The sequence below is a fragment of the Helianthus annuus genome, chromosome 7 (genome assembly GCF_002127325.2).
Source record: "Helianthus annuus cultivar XRQ/B chromosome 7, HanXRQr2.0-SUNRISE, whole genome shotgun sequence".
NCBI lineage: Eukaryota > Viridiplantae > Streptophyta > Magnoliopsida > Asterales > Asteraceae > Helianthus > Helianthus annuus.
This window is the reverse complement of record NC_035439.2, coordinates 2,060,553-2,071,264: the sequence shown is the minus strand read 5'-3', so window position 1 is coordinate 2,071,264 and position 10,712 is coordinate 2,060,553. Positions and strand designations below refer to the sequence as shown.

The 10,712-nt window shown below is 38.9% G+C and overlaps 1 long non-coding RNA gene across 1 annotated transcript; it reads right to left on the bottom strand.

Moving 5' to 3' along the window:
* Window positions 1-7,100: 7,100 nt before the first annotated feature.
* On the bottom strand, window positions 7,101-8,198 carry LOC110890616. Its single transcript, XR_002564638.2, has 2 exons — window positions 7,956-8,198; window positions 7,101-7,709 (listed from the first exon to the last, which is right to left on the bottom strand). It is a non-coding gene; the product is annotated as an uncharacterized LOC110890616 (long non-coding RNA).
* Between the last annotated feature and the right edge of the window lie 2,514 nt (window positions 8,199-10,712).

Sequence of the window (10,712 nt, the reverse complement as noted above, 5' to 3'; positions counted from 1 at the left end):
TTGGTGTGGTTCATTATTATTCTAGTAGGCTAGTTATCTTTTTACCAGTTATTGAAAACCGGTTAATCTCTTAACACCATGATTAGTTAGATGGATAGTTTAAAGTTAGTTAATTAGCGGTTACAAAGTATAGGGGCCGAAATTGACAAGATGGAAGATTATAACCACCACCACCACCGAAGGGGTGTGTCCCCCTCCCTTCTCCTCATACCGATCGGCCAAGAGACACCACCAAAGGAGACGCAACTGTTCGGATAAATGGCTATAAATCGACACAACTCTTCACAAGCAATCTCATCCACAAGATCCAAAAGACGCGACTATTCACGAAGAGACGTGTCCTTTCATTCGCATCCATTCAAGTCTATAAATAGGGCTGAAATTTGTTTCATTTGTCAATTCGATTCTAGTTATTCGATTTGTATATACTCACGTTCATACATTTCGGTTATATACAAGTTCGATTATTGTTTATTATTCAAGTTTGTTATCACGCTCGTTAGAGTTCAAGATCCAAGTTCGGGCCAACAAATTGGTATCAGAGCATCAGGCTCTAGGCGTGGGAATCGCAAGGCATCGCAGGGAATTCGCGATCAGGAAGAAATGTCAGGAGCAACCGGGCAAAATCCGACAAATGGAAATTCTCTTTCCCAGTTTCAGTGTCCGATTCTGAAACCAACAAACTATACGGTTTGGGCTATTCGTATCAAGACGATTCTTGAAGCGAATGGTTTGTGGGAAACGATTGAACCGGCAGAAAATGCAACGGTAGACGCTAAGAAAGATAAGTCTACAATTGCATATCTGTTTCAAGCAATACCAGAAGACGTTGTATTGCAAGTTGCAAGTTGTAAAACCGCAAAAGAGATTTGGGAAAATCTAAAGATTAGACACGTTGGCGTAGATCGGGTACAAAAGGCGCGTATGCACACGCTAATGTCAGAATTTGAATTGTTGCAAATGAGGGATGACGACACTATTGATTCGTTTACCGCAAAGATTAATAGTATCGTTACCCGAGCAACAGAAGTAGGAACGACAATGAGTCAACCGACTCTAGTACGCAAACTCTTAAATGGCGTACCAGATAAGTTTACTCAAATCGTTGCCTCTATGGAACAATACTCCGATCTAGAAACCATGACGCTACAGGAAGCGGTAGGAAGACTAAAGACGTTTGAAGAACGTCTCAAGTTAAAGAAAGGAAGTCAAGGAGAAAGCCAAGATAGGCTTATGTTCACACATAATGATAACAACAGAGGAAGGCAATCTGGAAACCGCGGTCGTGGTAGATTTAACCAGACGCGTGGAAATTGGCGAAACAACGGAAATAGGCAAAGTCCCAGAAACGAAGGATCTACATCTAGATCTAGAAATGGAAATTCAAGAAATTGGAGGAAGTTTGCGAGAACCGACCTAAGTAAGATCCAATGCTTTAAGTGTCAAAAGTTTGGACACTACAAGAAGGACTGTTCTGAGAAAGACGAAGTGCAAGAACATTCAAACCTCGTCGAGGAAGACGAAGCACCCGTATTGTTAATGACAATACAAGAAGAAAATGTTCAAGAAAGGGCTCTGCTAAACGAGGAACATATAAAACCGACAAGTTATGCCTCAGAAAATGAAAATCTATGGTACTTAGACAACGGGGCAAGCAACCACATGACAGGAGTGCGAAGTCACTTCAAGGAATTAGATGAAACTGTGACAGGGCAAGTACGATTCGGTGATGGGTCACACGTAGAAATAAAAGGCAAAGGTTCAATACTACTGGAATGTCTGAATCAAGAACAAAAGATCGTTTCACAAGTATACTACATTCCAAGTCTGAAGACCAATATATTGAGCCTCGGACAACTTACAGAAATCGGTTGCAAAGTGGTTATGGACGGAGATCTACTTACTATCCGAGATCGAAATAGAAAGCTACTAATGCGAGTCAAGAGAATGAAGAACAGGCTGTACAAAGTCAAACTGAAAACGGGAAAACCAATCTGCTTACTATCAAAGACCGAAGACACAGCATGGTTATGGCACGCAAGGTTAGGCCATTTACACTTCGACGCTATTAAGGAAATGACTCGTAAGAACTTGGTACATGGAGTTCCCCAAATAAGTCATGCTAGTCAAGTCTGTGACGCATGCTTATTAGGAAAACATAGTAGGGCACCATTTCCAAATCAGGCAAAGTTCAGATCTTTAAAACCTCTGGACTTAGTCTATGGAGATTTGTGTGGTCCTATAACTCCACCAACACATGCTGGGAAGAAGTATATATTCTTACTTGTAGACGACTGTACTCGCTACATGTGGGCATATTTACTAACTTCCAAGGATCAAGCATTCGAAACATTTAAGGAGTTCAAAGAAAAGGTTGAAAAGGAAGCGCAGACCAAGTTAAAGATGCTAAGGACGGATAGAGGAGGTGAATTCACATCGGCTGAATTCAACAAGTATTGCAAAACCAACGGCATAGCAAGACAGCTTACAGCACCATACTCCCCACAGCAAAATGGAGTAGTAGAAAGGCGAAACAGGACGATGTTATCCACTACTCGCAGTATGCTAAAGGCAATGAACATGCCACAGAACTTTTGGGGTGAAGCAATACGACACGCGATATACGTACTAAACAGGGTTCCGACAAAAGCCCTGGTGAACAAGACACCATATGAAGCATTGAAAGGAAGGAAGCCAAATTTAGAACACTTGAAGGTTTTTGGCTGCACTGCTTACGCTAAGGTACTACCACTTCAACAAAAGAAGTTAGATGATAGAAGCGCACCTATGGTATACCTTGGAATAGAAGAAGGATCAAAGGCGTACAGATTATATGATCCAGCAAAGAACAAGATATGTGTCAGTAGAGATGTAAAGTTCATGGAAGGTCAACCATGGAACTGGAATAGTTATATGGAAACGGTAGATTCAGGGAATCCCGAATGGACTAACTTTGTCATTCAAGAAGATGACATACCACCAGAGTTAGAAGAAAATGAACCAAGTAGTCCAGGCAGTAGCGGGCCACATCATGACGACTCAGGAGTAGATCAGACAGAGGAACAAGACTCCTATGTAACCCCGCCAGCACATTCGTACAATCAGAACTCAGCAGGAAGTTCAAGCAGTCTATCAAGTGGAGGTCCATCCACTTCTGAAAGCACAACGGAGAGTATTAGTGACACTCCAGTAAGACTAAAAAGTCTCGAAGACCTGTATGAAGAAACAGAAGAAATTCAACTAGATCCACATGAATTATTACTCGCAGAAGAAGAACCAAGGAATTACAAGGAAGCATCTAGTGACAGAAAGTGGATTGAAGCAATGAAGGCTGAGTTAGACTCAATAAACAAGAATAACACCTGGAAGTTGACGGAACTGCCAAGTGGTCACAAAGCAATAGGTTTAAAGTGGGTATTCAAGACTAAGAAAGATGCAAACGGAAATATTGTCAGACACAAAGCAAGGCTAGTTGCAAAGGGATATGTTCAGCAACACGGAATAGACTTTGACGAAGTCTTTGCACCAGTAGCACGTATGGAAACAGTACGACTAATGTTGGCTTTAGCAGCATATCAAGGTTGGGAGGTACATCATCTAGATGTGAAATCTGCATTCTTATACGGAGACCTCAAGGAGGAAGTCTATGTATCACAACCAGAAGGTTTTATAAAGCCAGGAAATGAAGGAAAGGTTTACAGACTATCAAAAGCACTGTATGGATTGAGACAAGCACCAAGAGCTTGGAATACGAAGTTAGATCAAACCCTAAAGTCACTTAATTTCAAGAAGTGCACTTTAGAGAACGCAATCTATACAAGGACGAGTGAAGCCTCTACGCTAATAGTTGGAGTCTACGTCGATGACTTGATAGTCACTGGAACATCAAAGAAGGAGATGGACATCTTCAAATCTCAGATGAAGAACAAATTTGATATGAGCAATCTAGGATTGCTAGCATACTATCTGGGAATAGAAGTAATACAAGCAGGGGGTGAGATAGGCATCAAGCAGACAGGATATATCAACAAGATACTCAAAGACGCCGATATGTTATCCTGCAATGACACAAAGACACCCATGACTCCAGGAACTCAATTAACAAAGACTGAAGAAGGAGATCTAGTAGATGCAACACATTACAGAAGCCTGATAGGTTCTCTCAGGTACTTATTGCATACAAGACCAGATCTATGTTACCCAGTCAGTCTACTTAGTAGATTCATGCAAGAACCAAAGGAGCAACACCTGAAAGCAGTAAAGCAAATACTACGTTACATCAAAGGAACTAAAGAGCATGGAATCATTTACAAAAGACAAGGAGGATGTAAGATCACGGGTTATAGCGACAGTAGTTTTGGAGTTAATACAGACAAAGGAAAAGGAACAACTGGTCTGGTATTCTACTTTGGAGAATCACCTATAACCTGGTGTACACAAAAACAACAAACAGTGGCACTATCATCATGCGAATCAGAATTCATGGCAGCCACTGCAGCAGCATGTCAAGCACTATGGCTTAAAAGATTGTTAAGTGAAATCACAGGCTGGAAGGAAGAAAAGATAACACTCAGAGTAGATAACGTTTCAGCAATAGCTCTCATGAAAAACCCAGTCTTTCATGGAAGAAGCAAGCACATTGACACACGATATCACTTCATAAGAGAATGCGTGGAAAACGAAGATATCACTGTGGAGCACATAAGTGGAGAACTACAACGGGCAGATATACTAACAAAAGCACTAGCAAGGATCAAGTTTGCTACAATGAGGGAACTGCTCGGAATTCAAGACTTAAAGCAACTCATGGATGTTCGAGATTAAGGGGGTGAATGAAAACCGGTTAATCTCTTAACACCATGATTAGTTAGATAGATAGTTTAAAGTTAGTTAATTAGCGGTTACAAAGTATAGGGGCCGAAATTGACAAGATGGAAGATTATAACCACCACCACCACCGAAGGGGTGTGTCCCCCTCCCTTCTCCTCATACCGATCGGCCAAGAGACACCACCAAAGGAGACGCAACTGTTCGGATAAATGGCTATAAATCGACACAACTCTTCACAAGCAATCTCATCCACAAGATCCAAAAGACGCGACTATTCACGAAGAGACGTGTCCTTTCATTCGCATCCATTCAAGTCTATAAATAGGGCTGAAATTTGTTTCATTTGTCAATTCGATTCTAGTTATTCGATTTGTATATACTCACGTTCATACATTTCGGTTATATACAAGTTCGATTATTGTTTATTATTCAAGTTTGTTATCACGCTCGTTAGAGTTCAAGATCCAAGTTCGGGCCAACAGTTATGAGCAAGTCATGTTGCTGGTGGATCAAAGGTAGAAATGACCACATTGACGTGTCGGGCGTCATTGTGTAATTGACGTGATATTTCTTTTTCATTCCTAAACTAATACATCAAGCCCTGATTCCCTTTAACTAACTGGTCCATATAGGAATCCGCCAGCTCTTGGATGTACTCCTCATCACATACAACTCGTATGATGTGGTAGGAGTCCAAGCATAGATTATTGAGAGTGGTTTATGTATAACCACTGAGAGATGGGCCGGGAATGTAGCACAACGTTAAACATAAAAAATAGAAAGGTTTGTTTTCATAAGAATACAGAAAGACGTAGGGCGATTTTGCCAATGACAGGGAGATCTTTTTTCTATGATAATGAGATCATCATTAAGTTCATACTCTTTCTTTTAACTAGTGATCATATGCTAAAAACAATCTATCAAATGTATCGCCCAATGTTTCCGCTATCGGTTGGGGTGTTACATTTAGTGCCCATTCCTTCGGTTCTTTCAGAGTCGTAGACATGAAAAGCCGAAACACTGATACGGTTAACTTACATATTTTATTTATCAATCTTATTAACTCTTTTTATTATATTTATTAGTTTTCATATATAACATTTAACTAAAAACATACGTATATGATAGTCTCACGTAACTAAATGAATGTGATACCTTGTTAGTTTGATACAGATTACCTTGGTTAGGGGGGTGTTCATCATCATACGATGGCGTGTTCGGAGGCACACCACCATACCCTTCGTCGTCCGGATACATTGTTACATTCTTACGATCGTATCCTCCACCACCATTTGGATAGTCTCGTTGCAACGGATAATATGGTTCATCAACAGGGGGATGCGGAGGCTCGTTTAAATCTAGCAATTGTTTGTTTTGATCAAAATGAATGTCAAACACAACCTCTTCCTCGTTAGAATCAGGAACACCAGACTCCTCCTAAAACAATGGTATCATAAATACTTAATAAATAAAACAACGAGAAAATTAAGTAATAAATGTTACAAAATCGGTTTCAGGCACCCATGACTGGTTAGAATACTGCCCAAAGAAATAATTGACGTCCCAGAACGATGACATTTTTCCAACCGTGTTGAATCAATAGTGAGAAGAGTTGAAGAATTGTTCGTTTTAAGGAATGAAGATGTTACCGTCTTCACGATACTATATGTAAAGTGCAATTTCAAACGTATACACAGCGGCGTATATATGTATTCATGTGCCCAGACAACATCAGATCATAGTCAAATCAGTTTTATATACCCGAAACGTACGTGGCTATACGTGGCGTATATAAGCCTCGTATAGGCCCTTCGTACATGCCCTATAGATATCATATATATGACAAATTTGAGCGTATCCTAGGTTTGACCAAATGGTCTGGCGTGTGAATCGACAAAAACCCTATAAACATCGTATAAGCCTATAAAATGCATATAATTCGGTGTGAAAATAAGCATGAGAGTGTGCAAATATGTAGTCCTCTAAGACCATGTATAGTGGTCTCGTGGTTGGCTAAACCACATGCACTACCCCGTCCCCTCCCTATGTGGTTTCGCATTTTGGGTTCTTCTTTGTGGTTTGTATCACGTAGTGAGAGAGAGAGGGTGATTGGTTAATTAGTGTGTTTAACAAACCATTTTTTTTAATTACAAACCTACTAATTTCACATGCTTCACCACTACATCATTTTACCTAATTTTAAGACCTTGATGACATGGCAAAAAAGACCAAACCACGTGGGTGAACACTACACATTGTCTAACAAAACATGAATAATAATGTGTTCTATTAAAAAATATCGTTCAGGGCATTGACGTTACCAATGACTTCATCATCTTCCCTTAAATTATTCCAAAATTAAGATACAACAATGGTGCCCAAAGTGAAATTAGGTTCACAAGGTCTACTTGTTTCAGCAGTGCCGTCTCCGAGAAATCTCGAAATGTTTTGAGCCTGGAGCCACTAAAAATAAACCGGGCCCATATAGTTTAAACACAATAATCATATATAAAAAAACTATAATATGACACTAATTGTTAAAACAATCATCAAAATAAAAGTATTGTACCAAAATGATCTAAAATTACCAACTTAAGCGAATCGTGCGGCTCTCCTAGCGTTTCTGGAAGCAAAGCTTTCGATCAAGTCTTCGTAATCCATAGTCTCTAATATGTCGTTTTCAATAGATATCATTGCTAAGCCATTGAGTCTTTCTTGGGACATACTCGATCGTAAGTAAGTCTTCAACAACTTCAACTTTGAGAAACTTCAACTTATGAGTAAAGCGATTACAACCCGAATCACACATGAACATAAAGCGATTACAACCCGAATAAACAATCACCGATGCTGAACAGTAAATCACTGATTTCGTGGGCCTGCTTTTGACAATAAACAAAAATCATCAAATATTGATTTTAATATTCCAATCAAATCTGCTTTTGACAATAATTCAATAAACAAAAATCACTGATTTCTTGATTTACTCTTTTTTTTATTGATTTTAATATTCCAATCAAATCTTTCAATTGATTTTACCGTCATCAAATATTACGAATAGAATCAGATGCGAATAACTAGAATCATAAATCACTTATCAAGTCCCACAATCATAAATCACTTACGTTTTTTACAATAAACAAAATCGCCGTTCCTCTGTCGTTCCGAATACTGATTTCGTGGCCGGCTGGCCGCTGCCTGTTCCTCTGTTCGTCGCTTCGTATAAGCTTTGTGTGTGCGCTGCCGCTGCCTGTTCGCTTGATCAATTCTGGTTACCAGTTATTAACTTGTAAAGGCCCAATAACAGTTACAGAAACAAATAGTATATAGGATATTTTTAAAAACTCTGGGCCCTCAAGAACTTTGGGCCTGGGTCCATTGCCCTACCTGCCCATACTGATAACCGGGCCTGTGTTTCAGCACAAGGGTTGGGTTGTATGGGTATGTCCGGGAATTATGGACTCCTCAAACCCGAACTCGATATTATCAAACTCATCTACCACGCTATTGATTCCGACGTCACATTCATTGACACCTCAGACGTCTACGACCCTCAGACCATGGAATGAATAGTGTAACTTTATTGTAAAGTTGTAATTGTTTGGATTCACTCTACTTAGGACTTGCTATCTTAGGCTTTGTTTAATAAATTAATCTTTTGCCCTTTAAAAAACAATAAAAAAATGTCTTAGGACTTGCTATATTGGGCTTTGTTTAATAAATTAATCTTTTGCCGTTTGAAAAACAATAATAAAAAGTTATTGTGGTCTAAGAGTTAAATCCATAAATATTAACAAAATACTTAGATCAATTAATAAATTTACTTTCAACATCATAATAGCTTAATTTACGTAAAGTTAGAAACAGATATATATACCAATGCCAGTTTAAAACAGTACGAGTTTTGTCTTGTTGTAAGGGTGGAGGAGGCGCCATGTGGGTAAGGCTTTAAAAATAGCAACTTGAAGCGGGTACACTGCTGTCACCCCAAGGGTACCTTGGGCAAGTATAAAGCAAGGGTTGAAGTCACCAAAGAGGGTCAATGAAAGGATGGTGTATCATTAGTGGATAAAGTAAAAGGGTGGAGCCTTTCTTAGGCCGGAGGCTATGGATGGCTCTATCGTGCCACATCGTCGCCTATAGCGGCTCCTTCGGCGCCACTATTCACACCAAGCAAGTTAAACTGGGGCGCCATTGATGGGGTTTTATAATGGTAAGAAGAAGAAGGGCTTTATCAGGTGGGGCCCACATCTTTGCAGCCAATAATTTTTTTTTAATTTTTTTTAATAGGGGGTATTATCACACACCCTGCAAGTTAAGAGAAAGCGTCATAAAGCCCCTTGGCTGATATGGATCCTAGGTGGCACTGATGTGTCCTGATAAAGCCCTTAGGAGCTTTATCCCACACCCCATAGCCTTAGAGCATCCACAATAGATGCATTTGTTGATGTGTTTAAGGAGAGAGAAAATGATGTGGAGGATAGAGGGTATGAGGTAGGGCTGTTCAAAAAGCTCGCGGCTCGGAGCTCGCTCGGATTTAGCTCGGAAAAAGCTCGCTCGATTTGGCTCTTAAAAGTGAGCCGAGCCGGCTCGGCTCGGTTAGAAAGTGAGCCTAGCTCGGCTCGGTTAGAAAGTGAGCCTAGCTCGGCTCGGCTCGTAACGAGCCGAGCTGGCTCGGTTCGGCTCGCTTTGTAGCTCGGCTCGGTTTAGCTAGAATTATTTTACTTATAATAAGTTTTAATTTTATATACATTATAATATTTCACAAAAAAAAAACTGATTATTATTTACATGTATATAGGTTTGTAATTTGATATTTATGGCATATTTGAAGATTGATTACCATACTAATGAACTAATATTGTATTTTATTGAAATTAAAACTTATTTTGCGTTGTTAAACTTGATTTTGGTTTGAATTGTATTAGGTTGAACTTATTTTGAATATATTCTTTTAAATTATTGAATAATATTTTAGGCTATTAAATTTTAAGAGGTATATATTAGTTTTTTTTTATAAAATTGAGCCAAACCAAGCCGAGCCGAGCTAGCTCGGTTTAAAACCAAGCCGAGCCCGAGCTTAGATTTTCAGCTCGGTTTCAAATCTGAGTCGAGCCGAGCCAGCTCGGTTTATAATCGAGCCGAGCCCGAGCTTGGCCTGACTCGGCTCGGTTCGTCTCATGAACAGCCCTAGTATGAGGTGGAGGAGAGAGAATGTTGTTATATATGTGAAGAAAAATGAGAAAAAATATAGGGAATTGGATTATGTGAGTGTGATGTAGGAGAGAGGGGAGATAAATATGTGCTTTTGTGTTGTGTGAGTACGGCAAGAGAGAAAAAAGGGGTTGTTTGGGCAGGTGCCATGACACATCTCAAAAAACACCCTTTAAAAATGCCTTATTGCTCATGCTCTTACTAGAGTAGATGAAATGAGTATTGCAAAATAATAAATAAAAATAGAGGAAAATGTCAAAATGGTCCCTGAGTTTAAGTATTTTTGTCACTTTAGTCCAAAAATTAAACTTTTTGTATCTCATTTTTGTTTCCATTTTCATTCAATTGAAAACTGTGTAAGAAATTTCTGTTAAAATATATTATGTATAAAATGACCATTATACCCTTTTTTGTTGTTTTTTTCTCATTTATTAAAATATATTATGTATAAAATGACCATTATACCCTTTATTTAAATGAGGAAACTAATAAAAATAGGAGAAGTTAACTGAAAATTATAACCCAGTTTACTAATTAGATGAAATGGAAACAAAAATGAAACTTCAGGCACATACAAAAAAATTCATTTTTAGACTCAAGTTGCAAAAGTAACTTAAACTTATGGACCACTTTAGTATTTTAATTGTAAAATAAAAATTTTAAGATTT